The following is a 20140-nucleotide window of genomic DNA, read 5'->3' on the forward strand; positions in this document are numbered from 1 at the left end:
GCACTTTTAAATGCGAAGCATTTCTTAGCGAACTTCTGCGACTTTGAGCGTATCTATCTATCTATCTATCTATCTATCTATCTATCTATCTATCTATCTATCTATCTATCTATCTATCTATCTATCTATCTATCTATCTATCTATCTATCTATCTATCTATCTATCTATCTATCTATCCGCCTACGACTTCGTGCTCTGCTGGCCGTTTCGTTAATCGGATGTATACCAAAATTGGCGTGTCATAGCATGGCCTTATTACAAACATAAATGACAGGTCATATCATGAAAATCATGACACGCATGTCATGAACAGCATGATTTACATTCCACGACCTTAGGCGGTTGCGGCCGTTCCGTTAATTTCGTATACACCAAAATTGGTACGGCGTGACAAGAATTCATGACGCGCATAATGACTGGTCCTAACATGCAAATCATGACGCGCATGTCATGTGCAGCATGATTTACATGACATGGTCCCTGGGCGCTCGCGGCCGTTTAAATGAAGGGATATATACGAAAACTGGTATGACGACACATTTCTGTATGACGAACATGACTGACACGTGGTAACATGAAAATCATGACATGCATGTCATGTATGACATGATTTACATGCCACGTTCATGGCGCCCTCGCGGTCGTTTTGCTAGATTGACATACACCAAAATTGGTATTGTGCTATGTGACTGTATAAAGAACATGAATAACAGGTCGAAGCATGAAAACCATGACGTCCATGACATGTATATCATGATTTACATGCCACGCTCATGGTGCATTTGCGGCCGTTTCGCTTGCATGATATACACCAAAATTGGTATTGCGTGACACGACCGTATGACGAACGTAAGTGAGAGGTGGTAACATGAAAATCATGACATGCATGACATGTACTACATGATTTACATGCCATGCTCATGGCGCACTCGTGGCCGTTTCGCTTGCTTGATATCCACCAAAATTGGTATTTTGCTATGTCACTGCATGAAGAACATGAAGAACAGGTGCTGGCATGAAAACCATGACATCTATGACATGTATGTCATGATTTACATGCCTCGCTCATGGTGCACTGCGGCCGTTTCGCTTGCATGATATACACCAAGTATGGTATTGCGCGACACGACCGTATGACGAACGTAAGTGAGAGGTGGTAACATGAAATTCATGACATGCAAGTCATGTACAACCTGATGTACATGCCACGCTCATGGTGCGCTAGCGGCCGTTTCAGTAGATTGATATACACCAAAATTGGTATTGCGCGAAGTGACTGTATGAAGAACATGAATAACAGTTGGTAAGATGAAAAGCATGACATGCATGTCATGTATGTCATGATTTACATGCCACGCTCATGATGCATTCGCGGCCGCTTCGCTAGCTTGATGTACACCAAAATTGGTATTGCGCGCAGCGACTGTATGACGAACGTAAATGAGAGGTGGTAACATGGAAACATGACATGCAGGTCATGTACGACATGATTTGCAAGCCACACTCATGATACATTCGCGGCCGTTTTCCTAGCTTGGTATATACCAAAACTGGTATTGCGCGACGCGACTGTACGACGAACATGAATAACAGGTGGCAACATGAAAAACGTGACATGATTGTCACGTTTTTCATGATTATGTCATGATGTACATGCCGCGCTCATGGTGAATTTTCGGCCATTTCGCTATCTTGATATACACCAAAATTGCTATTGCGCGAAGCGACTGTATGACGAACGTAAATGAAAGGTGTTAACATGAAAATCATGACAGGCATGTCACGTATGGCATGATTTACATGCTATGCTCGTGGTGCACTCGCGGCCATTTCGCTCGCTTGATATACACCAAAATTGATGTTGCGCGATGTGACTGTATGACGAACATAAATGAGAGGTCTTAACATGCGAATCATGTTATGCATGTCATGTACGGTATGATTTACATGCCACTGTCATGGTGTGGTTCCGGCCGTTTTGTTAACTGGGTATATACCAAAATTGGTATGGCACGACACGAGTGCGTGATGAACATAAGCGACAGGTCATGCATTGTATATACCAGAATATGCGTTTCTTTGGCATGGTGTATGCTAGATTGTGCATGCATGCGTAAATGGCAAACATACGATATATGGTGGACTAGATGCCATGGCATGAATGATTTCATTTGGCTCAAAGACAAACAATGCGATGTATGCAGCTCTTTGCTGGCTGCTTCGCATTACATCGATTCCCACAGTGCGTGGGATCTGCCGAATTTTTTTAGAAAAGAAAAGATAATAATGTCTGGGGTTTCACGTGGCAAACCCACGATATGATTATAATAGGAGCCGTAGTGGAGGGCTTTGGGAACTTCGGCCCTCCTGGTGTTTACCGTGCACTAACATCGCACAGTACACGGCTCTCTAGCATTTCGCCAACAACGAAATGCGACTGCCGCGGCCTGAATCGAATCCACTACTTTCGGGTCAGCAGCCGAGCATCGTAACCACTGCACCTTCGCGGCGGACCCTTTTAAATGCGAATGCATTTCTTAGTCGGGCTATGTGAGGCGTCCGGCGTTGTCCGCGCGCCGGCAGGTGTTATCTCTCCGCTCTCACTCCCTCTCCCATAGCAACAGCTGCGGGCGCGCGCGCTTATCCTCGCCCCTAGCAACCGGAGCATGTGGTGCGAGAGAGTGTAGGAGAGGGTAGGTGCAGTGCTTCGCCGCTCTTTCTCTCGCCGTTCGCTCTCTCTCCTCCCTGCGCCTCACTCTCCCGTCCGCTCGCGCCTCACTCTCGACCGTTCGCTGGCTGAGCGCCTCTCAAGAACATCCGGAAATGTGTGCTCGACACGCCGCTGTGAAACGCCAACGGCGACCACAAGGCTGAGATCATGGCCGTGAGGTGCAATGACAACACAAACAGGTGCTGATGAATGTGTAAATAAATAGTTACGGTACAAATCCTCGTCTCGTCGTTAATTTACGCCATTAAAATTACAACGTGGTGTACTCTCGGCGCAAGAAATGCATTCGCATTTCCTCACCATTCCCTTCGGGGAGGTGGGGGCATTTTTTTTGGAAGTCTCTATAGAGATGGCGGAATATATAGACGAGGTATATTTTCCTTTCAAATGCTCTAACTTTTCTGAACTGAACACACGGCTATCGTTCGGTGGGCGATAAGTGAAAGATTTGTTCGAAATTTGACGTCGCGTGTGCATGCACGTCGGCATTGTTGCGAGCGCGAGTGCTTGTGTCAGAGACCACTGACGACCGTCGTGCGGCCTGCTTAATTGACCTGAATTTCATAAAATCGTAGGATTTGCAGAAAAAAATACATAAATATATCTACAGTCCGGAGCGATGGAGCTTGTATTGACTACGTGCAAAATGCAGTACTGTCACCCTTATTACAATTTACACAATTTGTACAATTTTATTTTCCGTGGTTGTCGTGTGAAGATTATGGTTTGACAAGTGATCCTTACTTCTCAGCCGGGAAGCTGTACATTTGTCATCGCCTTTATAGAAGCTCTTGGATGTGCGCGATCGTGTCACTTCTTTCGATTCTTGGGCCAATTTCTCCCGTTCCTTGCACCGCTGCATTATTTCGCGGTTCACAACAACCATTCTTGGTTGTCTTGCTTCATAAAAATATGAACGCGGATTGGGTTTCTTTCTTCTTTAGATCGATTCTGTCAAGCTTTCTGCTGAGGAACTTCGTTAATACGATAAAACATAAACTACAAGAAGTGTTTCAACATACTCACATACATCAATTTTTGAACCTTAATTTCTTTCACTGTCGATTGCAGCCTTCGCCGGTCGACGCACCTCGGCTATTGACCGTCGCTTTGATATTTTTAACCGATGTAAAGCAGAATGGGCTAGGTGCTTAAACGGGTTTTCTGCTCCATTAAAGTTTACTTGTGTTATATATGTTTAGCTCGAGAACCCATGCACGGTTACTGAAGTAGGGTAGAAATCGAGAAAAGATAATAAACGAAAATTCGAAGTGACTTTTTTCATTAAGTGGAAATGACAGCCGCCTGCTCAAGACTGTCCGAACAATTTTGTAACCAATAAGGGGTTCCTGCCCGGATTGTTATATATATATATATATATATATATATATATATATATATATATATATATATATATATATATATATATATATATATATATATATATATATATATACGTGTGTGTGTTTCCCTTTTCGGTGTGTTCTGGCTTCTGGCTTGTCACGTGTATGGCTATATAAAGAGACCCATTAACTCTGGTTTATGTACAAGAAGTCTGCATCGAGAGCATAATTATCGTCAAAGAGAGCTCATGAGCCCCCTTAAAAAGAATCATATGCGTGGCAAGCCACGACTCTTAAAAAGGAGTCAAATCACTCTTTTTTCTTAGAGTGTGCGTTCCTCTGTTCCACACTATATTTCGCGCTGCTTCAGTTAAGGTTACCTATAACATGTCAGGACTCATCTTCTTTAGGATGTCGCGATATTTTCTAATATGATCAGCGTTATAATTACACTGACAGCTGAGATTACGCGTCGTTCTGAGAGTGATGCAACGCATGTTCTCTTGCAGCCATTTTCTAGCACTGAAATGACCATTCGCAAAAGTTGATCCGTTGCAAAAAGACAGCGGGTGCCAAAGTTAATGGAGCCGGTACCGCCACGTATGTCGCAACACTTGCAACGCAATAATCTTTAACGGATTCGCGATAACTTTTAACATTAAGCGAAGTCTCCATGCATGTCGGGGCCCGAACTTCTGTCAGATTAATTTTCGTTGGAGCTGACAAAACAAGAACGAAAGGTAAAGCGGAGTCTTTTTTTTTTTTTTTGAGGAATTGCGAACCTGGAAACTGGGGGCAATAACATCTCTAAACGACTTCCAAATGCCTCTTTTTGAGAGCCGCATTAGACCGCGGACCGTGGCGGTGTGTGGCAGAAAGTTAGGTGGGCAGATGAAATTCTGAACATAGCAGGACCGTAGCTGGCACAGGACAGAGTTAGTCGAAGAAATATGGGAACGGCCTTTGCCATGAGTATTTCACACAGTTCTTCTTGAGGTAATGTTCAAAAAAGTATAAATTATCTGCTAGAAGATAGGGCTGAGATTGATTCGTAGAACTTCAGTAGCAACACAAAACGTGAAATGTAGAAGTTGAAGGACATGTAGGTTTTTACGATAGCCGGCGTATTTTCCAGTGCGATTCCTCAATAGAAATCTGCGATGAATCGAATCCTGGAAGTGCGTACGCCTTGTGTAGGCAAATGTTGCACTTAAGAGCCGTGCCATGCGTCGATATGCTTGAATATGACAGCTGCGTTTTTAACACAAAATTAAGACAGATGTTCCAGTTGGTACTTTAAGATAAAATAATTACTGGGCTTTGGCGTGACAAAACCACGATATGATTATACGCCGCGGCGCCGCGGGGGGCTCTGGAATAATTATGACCGCTTCGAGTTCATTAACGTGCACCTAAACCTTAGTAGGCCGGCGTTCTCGCATTTCGCTGCAATCAAAAGACGGCCCCCGTGGCTTGGAATTGAACCCGCGGCCTCAAACTTAGCAGTCAAGCAGAATCTTAGATGTTAAGCTCGAGTGGAGTTGGTGCATATGCGAGTTAAAGAGAAAACCGAAGCTCCCCATGGAGTGAGTGAGTGAGTGAGTGAGTGAGTGAGTGAGTGAGTGAGTGAGTGAGTGAGTGAGTGAGTGAGTGAGTGAGTGAGTGAGTGAGTGAGTGAGTGAGTGAGTGAGTGAGTGAGTGAGTGAGTGAGTGAGTGAGTGAGTGAGTGAGTGAGTGAGTGAGTGAGTGAGTGAGTGAGTGAGTGAGTGAGTGAGTGAGTGAGTGAGTGAGTGAGTGAGTGAGCGAGCGAGCGAGCGAGCGGAGTGAGTGAGGTAACTTTACTGGCTCCCCGTGGAATTTTCCGTTGTATAAAGGATATACCTAAAGCCTGTAACAATATGTATATAGATTTTTGAAGCATGAGCACCATCTTTGTAATTTTGCACGGATTTGATATAGCGGCAAGAAAGTCCAAAGAAGGGTCCAAATTTTCATTACGAGAAAAGAAGAACAGGCAAAAATAAGGTTTTCCAGCGAAGCAGTTATGTCATTTTTAAGACGAGATAAAATATGATCAAGCGCGTCACTAAAGCAGATGAGGCTATGTCATAAGATCGATATTGAAAAATAAAGAAGGCTGTGCGTCATATTAGAACGTGTTCTGATCTTTACTGTCTCTTTGTAGCAAAATAGCAGTCAGACATCGACGTTTACCGCAACGTACACTGACGGCGTCAAAAATACTAAGCACGCACCATTGCTTTCTTTGTTATCCTTCGACCATTAGGTGCAAAATTCGGTTCATCGCCTTGAAACAATGTGCCTGGCAATCAAATGACCTTAATTTATTTAGCAGTAAACATCACAAATTATAAACTTACGAACTAAGCACGGAAACTGTCAGAAGACGACGCATATGTGTAAGATTTCAGCAAAGGCAAGCAAAAACCATGCATTGTTCTCTCGTTATCGATCACCTACCGGATGTCATTGATTTGCGCGGTTCGTGCAACTTGTTACGAAATAAAACAAAAGAAATGTTGCACTGAATCGTTTCAACACGTCTTCTCTTCCTCATGATTCTTGCTGCATTAGCCCATCATGATTTTATCGCGAAAACCTAGGGACTCTCCCATGCCCCTCCTTTTATAGTCCAAAGTACTTACGACCTTTGTAAAAACAGGTTTTAATCATTTTTTCTTCTTATTCGTATTGTAACGTATTTTCACAGTATGGCCACACACTGCCCGTCTGCCTCAGGGAGCCTGTTGTGGCGGGGTGGGTGTATCGAATGATCCAGAGGAACGGAAGAACTGCTTGGAGAAAGAGAGAGAGAATAAAGATGAAAGGGAGGTTAACCAGGGCTGAGCCCGGTAGGCTACCCTGCACTGAGGTAGGGGGGACGGGGAATAAAAGTTGGAGAGGAGGAGAGAAAAGTCACTGTTGGCGCCGACGTAACGGCAGTTCTGCGCTTAACATCACAGGCGGTGTGTCAATCCCGTTGCTGAAACTAGAGCAGCGCATTCATTGCTTTATGCAACTTGTATGCGCGGTCCCATGCAACCAAAGTCTCGTTGACGGGGAAGCCATGGTAGTGCTGCTAGTTTTCTCATGCAACAGACTTCTGAAGGCTTGCGAGAACTGGAGTGATGGTGTCCAGCCGTTGCGACACGCTTCGAGCTATCGGTGTCTGCATCTTGCTCAGCAGCACACGAATAGCACTCACTAGGGTGTTGACCATGCCGACAACTTGTCTTTCTTCGTCAGTCAGTTCATGAGGTACCGATGAAGTGTCCCTTTCTGTCGAAGTCTGATGTCGCTCATCAGGTGCATGCAGCTTTGGGAGTTCAGGCCAAGTGTCAGCTGCATTGCTGGTAGAAGCGTCATTGTCCATAGACACGGCTGCGTTTGGCCTGGGTGGTAGAAACGAAGCGCCAGCTCCATTGCTAGCAGAAGTGTCTTTGTCCTTAGACCCGACAGTGCTTGGCCTGCGTGGAAGAGCTGGAGGTGGTTTTGAACGTGGTTCGTGTGGCAACGAAGCTTTGGAGGCTTTGGTGCAGCGCCGGCGACGGGACCGTCGTCGCGTAATAGATGCAGCCGCTTCTCGGTGTGACAAGTCATCTTTAACCCTTTTATTCGGAATTGCTATCTCCCTTCGAATAACAGGGCAATCCTTCGAAGATGCATCATGGGGCCCATTGTAATTTGAGCATTTCAGTATCGTGGCCTCGCATTTGCCCGTGGTGTGGTGCTCAGTGCATCGGAAACAAACGGTAGCGTTCCTGCACACACTACTCACGTGACCTAACTTCATGCACTTCCAGCACTGAAGTGGTCTCGGTACAAAAGGGCGAACTGCGTGTCGGAAGTGGCCCACTTTTACGTGTGATGGGAGTGATTCGCCCTTAAATATAATCCTTACGCATCGTGATGTCCCGATACGACATACACTTGCAATAATGGTGTCTTCTGACGCAGGTTTGATCAGGACTGGTAGGTCGGTGTTGGTAATGGCTTCGTCAACATCATAAATTACCCCAGTGCTCATTTCTTTGCCCAATGGTATATGAGAGCGGACTTCCATTCCATTAAGTTCTGTGACTTTGCGCAATGTGTCTAGCGCAGTCACGTGATTGACGTCAATCGCTAGAATGTTCTTGCAGCTGTTCACTCTGACCTCCTTTATTTCATTTGGCGCCAGTGCCTCTAGCTGTACAGACACGGCTTGCCGGTTCAGACATGTCATGTTGTCACAGGCAAGAACTGGCGCGAAGAGGATGGTTAATACCTCGATATTCCGCGAAGACCCCATGGTGGACACACTCCCATTGGCTGACGTGCTCAGGAATCGTCTCTTCGCCTTGCGGCTCCTCACCAGCTCGAAGGTGTCATCGCCAGATTCCTCACTGCTGACATAGTAGTGCACGGTGTCATCGCTGTCAGTGTCGCTCTCGGCGCTGTTGCGCTTCCTGGAAGCAACACCCGCGGGCACTCCGGTGTCCGATGGTCGCGCGGGGGGCCACCTCCATCGCACGCCAGCAGGAAACCGCACTTGACTGGTGAAATGCAAATTATTCACGAAAAAGCGTGGAACGCAAACACTCGCCTTTCTGCTGCTGCTGATGATGATGATGATGATGTTCCTCTACACATGGCTCATACCCACTCTGGGGGATTGGCCAAGAATTGTAGATATGAAGGTTTAAAACTACTAAGTTAACACAAAAGACAAGCACACATAAAAAGAACTAGTGCAATAATTATTTCTACATTCAGCCCAGACTTCTCATCCTAACTAGAAATTAGAATAATGAAATTACTGTGGTACCGAACGTCTTCTTTTTTATTGATTTTTTTTTCTTATTGATTCATTGCTATTATCGGAACAGGTTTGCATTTAAGAACTTAAAAACACATTCGTTTTGTTTCCTGAAGGAAAGCAATTACGGCATCATATTGACACTTCGTCTTCCTCCAAATGCTTGGAGGTATTCTTTTAAGCTATATACGCCAACCTGCAGGATACTCACAAACTCGCTTGAAAGTATTTCGCAGGTCTGTTCTTGCATATTCGCCATAAATAGGTGACAAATAGCACCTTGTTCCCTGTGTAGCGTATGTTCAGTTGAAAACGTCGTCAGCCCTAATCCACACTTTCTATATGCAAGAAATAAATTAATGATAATAAATTCATACTTGTATTAATGTACGCCTTTCGCAAAAGAGATTATAGCGATGAAATTGCGTCAATGCCAAAACTCTGGAAGGAGAATAGGTATATTGACCAAATGACATCCTAAAAACTAGAACCTAAGCATGGGCTCTGTGGATACCAAAGAGTAAAGAGCGTGAGGTGAGTTTCGATGTTTGATATACAAAATCTTGGTCGGCACGCATACTTCTTAATACCTACTACGTGCTGACCTTCCTTGGTGCTGGCAAGTCGAGCCATTTCCTATTTGCAGGGATATGAACAGCTTAGCGCCCCTGCCGTGGAAGAGTACTTCCGACCCTGGATCATCTCACTTTTACAACCAAGCTGCCTTGGCGGACCTGTACCGGAGTCGTTCGGGCTTCGCTAAAGCAGGTCAGGCGACAAGCACAAAAGGGGAAGGAGGTCATGTGATCGACCAAGGAGAGGAGGTGGGACTCTACCAGCGGTGGAACGCTACCAGCGGGGCGTGCATGGTCTTTTTCATCCACAGCAGCAGCCCTTGCAACACTGCTTGCGTTCCATTGCAGCTGTGATATTGTAGTAATATACGTGTTTTGGGCGAATGGGCGGATGGAATTGGCCTCGGCCCCACTGTAACGCCACCGTGGCGTTCCAGCGCGGCTGTCAATGGGCATATCATCACGCCGGCTCCACATGGCTTAACCTGAAGAAAAGTACAATAAGAATAATTGTGCGCGCTTTTGCCCCGAAGAATAACTGCTGGGGTTTTACGTGCTAACAGCATGGTGTGATTATGACGAACGGCGTAGTGGAGGGGGCTCCAGTAATTTCGACCACCTGTGCTTCTGCACCTAAGTTTAAGTACACGGGCCTCCAGCAAACTCGCCTTTACCGCCGCTGCCGGAAAGTGAAGAACAAAGAAACAGCAAAGAAATTTCTAGTGAAAACATTAGCGAAACTTAGGAGCAAAAAAAGACCAGGCCTGCGCTGAAACTGCAGCACAGTCACAGCGAAAGCTGGAAGAGCGACGTTTCTAGAGGCCGTTGTAAGCTCTCTTAGGGCTACTAATACAAGTACACTAGCAAGGTACGCACTACGCCATAAATCACAATTTTTGTGAAGTTGGGAAGCACCTACTAAGCCAATCTTCGTCATTCTGCGGAGAAGCCAGGCACCAGCTACACGTCTGTAAGGCATTATGTGCACTTTGTTGAAGCGACGACTGATGACGATGAAGAATTATGGCTCAGCCCTTTGTAATGGGTTGGAAGCTTTAAACGGCCCACCAGTTATGTAATTTGCATTGGGTGACGCCCGGTCGCTATTTCCCTCTCCCGTCATGCTGTATAACATACGTTGACGTTGGAGAGAGGTGGGGGGGGGGGGGGGGGGGGAGAGCGAAGAACTTTACCCAGACCCCAAGGAAATGAAGCATGCGCTTATGGGCTTCCTTGGCAACCAATGCAAGTGCACTTGCTAGCAACCCACTACGCTATAAATCAGTGTAATTTTTCAGAAGTAGGGAAGCAGGCACTATGCCATTTTTCGCCATTCTACGGAGAGCCGTGGTACCTGCTAAACGCATGTAAGGCATTATGCGCCCTTTGTTGATGCTGTGCCTGATAACGACGAAGAATTATGGCGGACCCCTTTGTAATGGGTTGGAAGCATTCAACAACATACTCGTTGCGCAATTCGCATTGTGTGACGCCTGATTACTCAATTCGCGTTGTGCGACGCTCAGTGTTTATTTTACTCTTCTACCACGCTATATTGCACATGTTATTGTGGTTCCTTCCCGACATGAAGCATGTATAGGACCTTTTTGCAAAGCACTTTCAAGCACCTGCATGCCTCAGAGGTTGAATGCTGCGCTCCCGCGCAGAGGGCCCAGGCTCGAACCTCGTTCCGTCCTGGAACTTTTTTTATTTTTCGTTTTTTTTCTCCTATTTCGAGCGATAGTGGTTACGGACGGCGGCGGACAACTACGGCGCCAAAAACGGCCGCTGAAATGATCTCATAACAGCTCTCGCTGTAAAAGGAAGGCCGGACTAAAGGGGAGACACCTTCGCTCTCCGGCGGTCTTTACGGCGTTGGACTGGCTTCAAATTATTTTTCTATACGGTGGTTTTGGCACATAAAAGCCCAACAATTATTAGTGATTTTTTCTGAACGCAGTTTTTGACGTAGCGGTGACGGCTTACAACCCCACCTCAGTAGATTACATACATATTGTCACGTGGTTGTGAAGGAGAAGTACACAAAACACAAGCTGGTAAAGATGAAACTTTTTGTTGGGTGAACTCGTGCTCAGGGAAATAAGGATTCAGAGTACAAGCAACGCTCGCGGTGCAAGAATAACGGCGAGCACGAACGTCGGTAGTCGATAGTGTGATTATCGGCAACACGCGCCATATTTTACACATAAGCTGCTGAACATTCCAGCGTTATCGCTGGTGCCCGCGCTTGTTCTAGCATAAACTCTCCTTACTCACGTTATGCGCGCAAGGTTATCATAACAGTCTAATACAACCGAAAAGTATTCCAAGCATCTCGGGACGGCCTGATCCGAGCGCTGGTAACATTTGTTTGTGGGCATAGATAAAAAGAAACAAGCATGCGCGGAATACAGTGCACCTAATCGTTCATAATTTGTTCTAAACAACACAACATAGCAGCCGTCAAGCGCTTGTACGTTTTCAAAATCTTGTACATTTCGTGACAGTTACGTTAACAATGCGGTAATGTTAGTGCCTAGTAGCACGCATTAGTTGCATCTTCTGGACATGGACACTCACGAGAACGTGTCCTGGGTGCATCGTTCAAATCTTCGTATATGTTCCTGCCATATCGTTCCTTAAATGCTTCACGAGAAGAATCACGTGGCCAAGGAAAGCAATGTACTGTACAAGGCTTCCTTGTACCAAGGTACAAGAGAAGCACACGAATCACACAAACACACAAAAAAACACCCACGTGCCTCGTGACTCCTGGCGCGCGAGCAGCGCGTTCACTTCGTCTTTGCTCCATTTATGTGGGTGAAAAAATTAATACTGTGCGACTTCGAAGATGCAAGTATCCTCTGGACACCGGGGCACGAATCCCTAGCGGGGAACCGAGCGGCACATGCCGCAGCCCGAGAGCATACACACCGGGCTACTCCGCAGCGATATTCGAACTCCGAAAACGAAGAGGAGCCAATACCAAGAAAGTACTCCGACATACTCGCGCACTACAGGAAGCAACGATGCCACTATCCAGCGGCTCATAAAAGGCTTACTAGAGAGGAAGCAGTGACTTGGAGAAGGCTACAGGCGGGTACCTATACCCGCACGGTACACTAATCCACGCAATGTACCCAGGCAACTTTAACAGACACTGTACATACTGCCCGGCCACTGCCAACACCCTGTACCACATGGTATGGGGATGTCGCAACAACCCAAGTATCCCGCCCATAGATGAACTGAACGTGGACGAAAATCCGGAAGACCAGTGGGAGGCGCTGCTGACGTCCGCGAACCCTGAGGACCAGCTCCGGTTGGTGGACAGGGCTCGAGCGTCAGCTGCAAGCCATGGCTACCTGGAATGAGGAAGTCACCCACCTCTGGGCGAAGAGCACGCGCGCCTGGTCCCTCAATAAAGTTTAATTCTCTCTCTCACTTCGTCCTTCGCGAAAGCAAGCACCGAGGCTATTGAGGACATGATCCCTTGGCGCGGCAGACGTCATCGAAAGCTTCCGCAGAGCGGCGTCGGCCGCTTGAACAGTACAAAAAAAAATGCGGCGTTGGCTTGACTAAGCTTATTGATGTCTAGGGAAGAGAAAGCCATACAATAGCACGTGAAAGGATGACTATGCATAAAATGTAGTGATAACGGAAATTAAGTTAGTATTGAGGTCATTAGCGCAGTTCAATTAGTGACATTACAGGAACGTTCCGCATGTCATTATAATAATTCAAATTGTTCCCTTACAGAATCCACATATATTCATTTCCTGAAGAACCTTTCGGAAACATTCGCAATTATCGGAATGACGTGGGAAACGTTACAGTAGGGCAAATTTAATGATATGATGATAACCAAAGTAATTTAAGGGAGCACCAAATGAAATAGGGAAAGTTAATACGTGATATTGATTTCAGTGACAGTTCATTAGCGACAATCTATTAGTGAACGCTGGAAGCCGATATAAAGTGCACGGTGAAATAGCCACACTGGATGGTCTTCGTCTTCGAGTCGTGTTAGGCAAATGCATAGGGCACTCTGCGAGTTTTTTTGTTGTGAATACGGTTCGTTATTGTGATTCAAGAAGCTCCATAGTTACCTCGCATCTACAATCAATAGCGGAGATGAGAAAAGTGTAGCTAGAAAACGGAAGCAGGGAAAATAAAATGTATACAAGAGCAACGAAGCTGCAAGTCTGACAAAGCATTTCCACTGATCAAACATGGCGGAAGGTTTCCTAAGAAGCCATCCCGATACCTGAAGGCGCGTGTCCAGTTCGAAAAGTCTGCTTTTGCGCAACACGGTATTTGGGAAAAGGAAGCTCACATTGCGCAAGCAGTGTGTGTTGCGCCGATGATAGAGGACTTTGGAAACATTGCTCTTTGGCTCACCTATACACGGGTCGTGGTGCACTGTTTGACAGGCCTCTATTTGATATGGCGCTGCCATCTCTCTGCCTCGGTAATGTAGGAAATATTACCGTTCGCTACAAAAGCATTTCGGAAAGAAAAGTATGACGACGGCTACAGGAAGATGGATGATAAGTGAGCATCTTCACCGTGTTGCAAGAGTCTCGTCTCGATAGTTTGTTCTGGCGAAAGTTTCTTTCGTATATGTCCGGGTGCCGCAGTCACCTCTGCGAAGGTAAACTTTGTAGACGCAGTTTTTTTCTCGGTTGTAACTACCTCCCGGTAACAGCGATTTGCAATGCACAAGCTTGTGCCAGCACGCAACCGCTAAGTGTACACGAACACTGCCAGCAAAAAAAAACAAAAAAACTATAGGCCGTCGGGTAGAGTTTCATGTCAAGGACGCTTTCGGTAAGGCGAGGTATTATGCATTGCTTAGGATATCGAACGATGGACATCATGAGTCATTACGCCATACAAATTTCGTGACTACGCCTCTTCGCTGTAACGTCAGTCGTAGCAGGGCTTGGAGTAATCGAAAGTTGATGGTCTTGAATAGATTTCCAAATCTACCTGCTCTGTCTTGTACGAAGCTATCCGTCTTTGTCGAATTTTATTGATCTCCCGTTATCGTCGTGAAGTTTTGTCTTTTACGAAGTCGTTTTTCGTTTCACATGGGAATGGCTGACAACCAACCCTCTTTGTGGCAACTTTTGCAGAGAGGAGATGTTGCAACCCATAATTCTGTGACTGTTCTAGCTGCAATGTGCAGAGGCAATCGCTCGCAGTCGCTCTAGCTCGCATAGACCACAGACCGGCGATAGCAGTAGCCATTTTGGAATGTCGTCCTGAGAAGCCATGGCGCATGAAGGCGACAAAGGCACTGTTGAAATTCTTGAAGACAACAGACTTTTACGGCCACTTATGAACCAATAGTAAGAGGGTGACTGTGAGGACTGTGAGTTTGTGTGTGTGCGCGCTCCACCACTATCTTTATCTCTCTATCTTTCTTTATACCTCATTCAAACTAACCCACCCCTTTCTCCGGTGTAGGGTTACATACGAGTTATGTAACACTAGTAAACATTTCTACCTTTTCTCTTTCTCCTGTTCCTTCTTTTGTCTCTGCGTAACAGCTATACCATTTCATATGCTCCCGACAACGTCGTCGTTTATTCACATTTGTCGTTCTGTCTAAAATAGTGTTGCGCTGCCTGATAAAACGTTTGTGTGCTCGTTATACCATCAACATAAAGGGTTTAAAACTGTGTTTTCATCCCATGAATGTCTACCGAACTCACACGTGAGAACACTGCGCAGTAAATATTACATCAGCGAAACTTTAGCAATATACAGTAAGTTGAACGGCATGTATTACCAAGTACATACATTGGTCACAGGCTGAAACACGACATAAAAACGTTTGTCAAAAAGATTGCTATGCGCAATTTCTGAAGATAACTGCGTAGTCGCACTGCGAATCTGGCAGCAAAAAGCAAATGTTCCCTAATTAAACGTTCCGTATGGCCATTCCAATAATTCCGTATGTTTCCATAAGAATCTTCCGGAAACATATGGAAAATATACGGAAATCATGCTGATTCCGTATGGAACACATGGAATTATTGGAATGGAATACGGAACGTTTCAACAGGGTTGGCTCTGATTAAAGGGACTGAGTAGATATTACGCCAGTATGACACAAACTGAAGATGGTGGAAATGAGAGTGCTTCCATTACTTAGCCCCAAATGATCGCGTTTCAATCCGCGAGCAGCATACATGTGGAAATGCGAGAAGTAGTGATGGATAGGCGATAAGTGTACCGAGAGGCTCATCCATTCACATGACGTCACGTTGGCGCAGAGTGCTCAGATACCTAAAAAGTATTGAAATGCATTTGCCCTTTTCTTACTTCCCTTTTTTGCGAAGTAACCCTTATAGGCCTTCATGCCCGCTGTTGTGTCATAAGTGACCAACCTTGTCGTGCTGCTTTCTAGCAGATACAGAAATCGCTTTTATTTTATTTTTTAATTTTTTTGCAGCGTAGGCATACGCTGCTAAGAGCGCGGTCGCTCGACGCATCACAAAGCTCAGCGAGATGCGCTTTTTATTGAACTGATTTATTCATGAAACTGCGGACTCACTCCAACAATTTCCATTGCGTCAGCTATTTTATTCAAAAGGATACCTCAAGGTCCATTCGCTGAAACGCGTTAAATGTGGAGGCTGGCGCTTCAGAGCCACCTCGACACCGGCTTGGTTGTGAAACGCCAACCACCGCATGATGACGTTGTAAACATAAAAATGTACGAAACAAGTGAAAAACAAAAACTCTAACTTTGCCGCCGGACATGGAACACTAGCAAACGAGGGTCACAAGAACACCAATGTGAACTTACGCCATTGTGTTCCAGTTTTTCTTCTTGTATTGTTCTTATCTGCTGGCGCTGTAATGCTTTTCAAACACCCTTTGCGTGCTCAGGGAACAAACAGCTTTAGAAATGATGAGCCGCTGACAAGCACTTTAGCCATCCATTCGTCGCGAAAGCTGGATACTTCGCATGAATAAAATAGTTCCGACAAGGCACAGCGTCAGCTTGGCGGTATCTGTAACGGTGCCTGCAGACTGGAGTGATTTATTCATTTATTCGACCGGCAAACGCAGATTTTCTTTTTTGTCTCATTCAAGGTCATGCAAGTTGCTTGCCTGTCCTTGTATTTCTGATGCTTACGGATGCTTAGGATGCCTTGAGTTTTCGCAGTAGTGTACAAAATGTGCAATGTCGTGGCTTGGCTCGTCACAAACGTATCCTGTGGGACCCAAGAGAAATATTTATGTGTACCCAAAACATTACTGTCTCCTCATTATCCTACGCCTGTAAAACGAAGGCGCCCGGTAACAACATTCTCTGTGATGAAAGCCACTCCACAGGCCGCCACGTTAGTAAATGAATTGTATTGTTTAATAATAGTGTATGCTGAGTTTCCCATATTTCTTCGGATTTATCTTATACTTGCTCCTTACAAAACACACGCGCACACACACACACACACACACACACACACACACACACACACACACACACATATATATATATATATATATATATATATATATATATATATATATATATATATATATATATATATAATCTTGACAAAAGCGACCGAAGAACGTGCTAAAATGTTTCTTTCTTCCAACGTTTCGGCCGAGGTCCGGTCTTCCTCAGGGACGAGGGCTGGACCCGGGCCGAAACGTTCGAAGAAATACACATGTGCGCACGTTCTTCTGTCAGTTTTTTAACGTTTACACAGAGCTGAATTCACAGAAACATGTGTATATATATATATATATATATATATATATATATATATATATATATATATATATATATATATATATATATATATATATATATAGATATATATATACATACTCATTTTTAGTTCGTCTCACAAGCTCTACACAGCTGGAAAGAGAAATTTCAACATTGGCTTAGTCGGAATCCGGGATCCACGAAACAGATTTCTCTTTTGATCCGTAAAGCAAGCATGAGTTGCATGCATATGTCGAAATACGGCCACTTTAATCGCGTCACAACGTTGACTGCTACGATATTTCTCGTATCGCGCCGAGTTGGGCCTACCCCTGTCCGCGCCGTTGCTGTATAATCTTTTCGTGTTTTCTTAGCGCCGACGCTGTTCGCTTTAATCCCACAATTAATTTCTCGCTGAATGTCGATGGGGCCATTCTTTGAGCTGTCACAGGCGTACGGCCAACGATTATGCAGAGCCTTGTTTGGAGTTCGCTTCCGCGAAACGAAAACAGGCGGCGAAGGAATGATCGGGTTGAAAAGCGGTATATGCTTTTTTCAAGCAGCATCTTTTGTTGCTAATATTGTACTGTTTTTGTCTCGAAAATTCCAACTTAAATAGCGCGGCGGCTACGTGGAAATCACTACGCCTTAAGGGATTTGATAGCGCAAACTTGCAGTATATTTGGTTATCACATTACTCTCTGCAACTTCATTTTGGAACATATAAAGCATGTAACATATACGGCTTTCCCCTTATATGCCTCGATATGAGGGAACGAGGCGAAAGCTTTGTATGCCTCATGCCTTATATGCCTCAACATGAAGCATTAGACATATGAAAGCCTTATATGCCTTAACATGAAGCCTTATATCTCATATAAGGGGGATGAAAACATCCGTAAACAGGTGGTGGGTGCTCGAGCCGACGTTTCCACAAGTGAGTTTGCCTTTTTCAAAGCTGGAACTGATTTCCTTAGCTCTCGTGTGTGTGCTTGTGCCCTCTCCACCACAATGGAAGGGAGGGCAACTGCCAGAGTGGGGGAGGGGAGGGCGGGAGAGGCCGCCGTGACGAACTGGGGGAGTCATAAGGGAGGCGAAAAAGGAACAAAAAGCGAGGGGGGGAGAGGGGGGTGCGTTTCGCTGAATGATTGTCAGTGGAAGCACCACGTGGCACGGACACGAAGCATATACACACGAGAGCTAAGGAAATCAGTTTCAGTCTTGAAAAAGACAAGTCCACTTGTCGAAACGTCGGCTCGAGCACCCACCCCCTGTTTACGGATTTTTCATCGTAAGCTTCCATCTTCCGCTTCCTGCGGTTTCTTTGGATATAAGGGGGAGGCATATATAGGAATGAGGAATATAAGGTGAAAGTCTTGTATGGCTCATGATACGAAAAAGGTGGCTGTCGTCGTACTCAGCAAAAACACTAAAATTAGCGCAGCTTGCACACAGTCGCGCAAGGCTGGGTCATTGAAGAACTCGTGGGCCGTAAGCAGAAGAGAAAGAACAAGACGAACGAAGAGAGCGCATGTCCGTTCATGAAGATGATAGTTTTTTCACGCCACACGGCAAACTATAACTGGTATATTGTACTATACATAGCTATGCGTTCTCTTTTTTATCTTCTTTTTTGCGTTTGCTGTTTTATATTCATTTGTCTCTCTGTCTATTGCTTTCTCTGTCCTCGCCTTTTGCTCTCTTTCTTTCTATGTCTTTGTCTATATCTCGTTCTCTGCGTAGTCAGTCAGTCTATCTATCTATCTATCTATCTATCTATCTATCTATCTATCTATCTATCTATCTATCTATCTATCTATCTATCTATCTATCTATCTATCTATCTATCTATCTATCTATCTATCTATCTATCTATCTATCTATCTATCTATCTATCTATCTATCTATCTATCTATCTATCTATCTATCTATCTATCTATCTATCTCTTTTCCTCTTTGTCTCTCTCTGCACTCGTTCTCTCATCCTTCTTTCCTTCTCCTTACCCTCACATCTATCCTCTTCACCATCACTTCCCTTCCCCACCTCCTCGCTGTACTCTACTATACAAGGCTATGCTCTGTTCCGCTAGCGTACCTAGATAGCCGAGTGGTTAGAACGCTGACGTTCGGATCGTGGGTACGCGAGTTCGAATATCGCCTCGGTAAAACTTTTTTTCGCTCAGAAATCCTCTCTTTCTCCTTGTTTCTGTTTTTCTTTCACGCTCTCTCTCTTTCTCTCTGTACTCGCTCTCTCGCCCAACAAGTTGTTGCATCCCCCGGAGGGCAAATCGACGCGCGCCTTCTGGCAGTGAGGAGGACGAGGAAGACGATGAAGGAGACAACGAAGATGGCGCGTGCCGGTTCATGAGGATAATAATTTTATCTACGACACACGGCCAACCTCGACCTTGACAGCTCTGCTGTAAAATACGGCCAAAAATCACACAAAGCGAAAAAGCCTGAAGCCACTGCCGCGCCTCATGGCTCCTGAGCGCGAGCTGCGCGTTAATTTCGTTCACTTCGTCTTTGCAGCGTGCGTGTCAGTAACATAAAAAAAAACGGCTCTCACGTGACCTAAGGCACGTGTTAGGGGTCTAATTGGTAAGATATTATTATGAGAGAAACGGCGCTTGGGATGAGACACCAGAGTAGAATCAGACAGGACAAACGCACACTAACAACTGAAGAAGTTGTTACAACTATATCACTTGTTAGTCTGCGCTCGTCCTGTCCACTTCGATTCTGGCGTCTCGTCCCAAGGGCAGTTTAGGTTCTCGTAATCATGTCTCACGTGACCCTCATTGCCTTGCGAAAGCGTCAAACTACAGTTGGTTGCGCCACACAAGTGGGTGCGAATATCTAGGGGCCGAACCCGCGAAACTTCTAGTTTGTTATCCAAGAAGTGCAATTGGGCACATTTGCACAGTGGTGCA

The 20140-nt window shown here is 45.3% G+C and overlaps 1 protein-coding gene across 1 annotated transcript in view; it reads right to left on the minus strand.

The window, feature by feature from the left end:
- Window positions 1-20140, minus strand: part of LOC119402028 (synaptotagmin-10) — a 134089-nt gene that overhangs the window by 13293 nt on the left and 100656 nt on the right. The window lies entirely within an intron of this gene.

Source organism: Rhipicephalus sanguineus, chromosome 8, assembly GCF_013339695.2.
Source record: "Rhipicephalus sanguineus isolate Rsan-2018 chromosome 8, BIME_Rsan_1.4, whole genome shotgun sequence".
Lineage (NCBI taxonomy): Eukaryota > Metazoa > Arthropoda > Arachnida > Ixodida > Ixodidae > Rhipicephalus > Rhipicephalus sanguineus.